Source organism: Macrobrachium nipponense, chromosome 6 (assembly GCF_015104395.2).
Source record: "Macrobrachium nipponense isolate FS-2020 chromosome 6, ASM1510439v2, whole genome shotgun sequence".
NCBI classification, from domain to species: Eukaryota; Metazoa; Arthropoda; class Malacostraca; order Decapoda; family Palaemonidae; genus Macrobrachium; species Macrobrachium nipponense.
The window spans coordinates 120,637,121-120,639,490 of NC_061108.1; positions in this window are offsets into that span (position 1 = coordinate 120,637,121).

Sequence of the window (2,370 nt, forward strand, 5' to 3'; positions counted from 1 at the left end):
GGTAAATACAGAGATATTATATAAAATATTAGAGAAAATAGTAGATAAATATATACCAAAGAAGAAAAATAAACATCAGTCATGCATACCAAGAGACAGAAGGATCTTGTTCCAGAAAATCAGAAAGTGGAAAAAAGGTCTTGCAAAAGAAAAAAATGCATGGAAAGTGATAGAACTAAAAAATAAGATAGAAAATGCAGAACAAAAGATTATACAATCAAACGAAAATGAAAAACGGGACTTGGAAGAAAAAACCCTAGTAAATATCAAGCAAAACCCCAAACTATTATACTCATACGCGAAAAAGATGAATAAAAGAAGAATAGAAATAGGCCCTCTAAGAATTGATGGGAGATTAACGAATGAAAAAGGGAAATTTGCAACATATTGGCAGAACGATATAAGAGAGAATTTACCCCTAGAATAGATAATGAAGATAATGATATAGAAGTAAGGGACGAAAATAGTGAATATTTAGCTGACATAGATATTAATGAAGCTGATATTGTGCAGGCTATTAATGAAATTAAAAATGGAGCTGCAGCAGGGCCTGATGGAGTTCCTGCTATTTTTTTAAAAGAAAGTAGTTCATTCTATTGCAAAACCACTTGCAATATTATTAAGACAAAGTGTAGATACAGGCATGATTTATGATGAGCACACATTAGCATATATTACCCCTACATTCAAAAGTGGATTAAGACTAGAGGCAAGTAATTATAGGCCTGTGAGTCTAACATCACATATTCTGAAAGTGTATGAAAGGGTAATGAAGAAAAATATTATGAAACATTTAAGAAAAAATAATCTGTTTAAAATAGGACAACATGGTTTCGTACGCGGAAAAAGTACACAAACCCAATTGTTAGTTCACCGTGAGAACATATACAAAAAAATGAAAAGCGGAAATGAAACAGATGTGGTTTATCTAGACTTTGCAAAAGCTTTTGACAAGGTCGACCATAATATATTAGCGAAGAAAATTAGAAAACATAATATAGTGAATAAAGTAGGAAGATGGTTAAAAGAATTTTTACACAACAGAAAACAGATAGTTATTACAAACGGTGAGAAATTGGATGAAGCTAAGGTAATTTCCGATGTGCCACTAGGTACGGTGTTAGCTGCAATACTGTTTGTTATTATGATTGCAGACATAGACAGTAATGTTAAGGACTCGGTAGTGAGTAGTTTCACCGATGACACAAGAATAAGTAGAGAAATTACTTGTGATTAAGATAGGAACGCGCTACAAAGAGACCTTAACAAAGTATATGATTGGGCAGAGGTAAATAGGATGGCATTTAACTCTGATAAATTTGAATCAATAAGCTATGGAGACAGAGAAGGAAAGCTATATGCATATAGGGGACCTAATAATGAGACAATCACAAATAAGGAAGCAGTTAAAGACCTTGGTGTGATGATGAATAGGAGCATGTTATGCAACGATCAAATAGCAATCCTATTGGCAAAATGTAAAACAAAGATGGGAATGTTGTTACGGCACTTCAAAACAAGAAAAGCTGAACACATGATTATGTTTTATACAACATATGTTCGTAGTCCACTTGAATATTGCAATATAATATAGTACCCACACTATCAAAAGGATATTGCACAAATAGAGAGTGTAAAAAGGTCCTTTACAGCTAGAATAGAAGAAGTTAAGGACCTTGACTACTGGGAAAGACTATAATCCATAAAATTGTATAGTCTAGAAAGGAGAAGAGAACGCTACATGATAATTCAGGCATGGAAACAGATAGAAGGAATAGCTGAAAACATCATGGAGCTAAAAATATCAGAAAGAGCAAGCAGAGATAGATTAATAGTGCCCAAAACTATACCAGGAAAAATAAGGAAAGCACACAGGACATTAATCCACTACGCACCAGCATCGATAATGCAGCGTCTATTCAATGCGTTGCCAGCTCATCTGAGGAATATAACAGGAGTGAGCGTAGATGTGTTTAAGAATAAGCTCGACAAATATCTAAACTGCATCCCAGACCATCCAAGATTGGAAGATGCATAATACACCGGAAGATGTACTAGCAACTCTCTGGTAGACATTAGAGGTGCCTCACACTGAGGGACCTGGGGCAACCCGAACAAGATGTAAGGTCTGTAAGGTCTGTAAGGTCCAACTTCCTACCTCTCACAGAGAGAGAGAGAGAGAGAGAGAGAGAGAGAGAGAGAGAGAGAGAGAGAGAGAAGAAGAAGAAGAAAAAGAAGCTGAGGACAGAGAGGGAGGGGTGGGACATCCCTATCTCCACCAAGCCTCTACTCTTCTTCCTACCTCTCACAGAGAGAGAGAGAGAGAGAGAGAGAGAGAGAGATAGGGAGCTGATGACAGAAAGAGAAAGG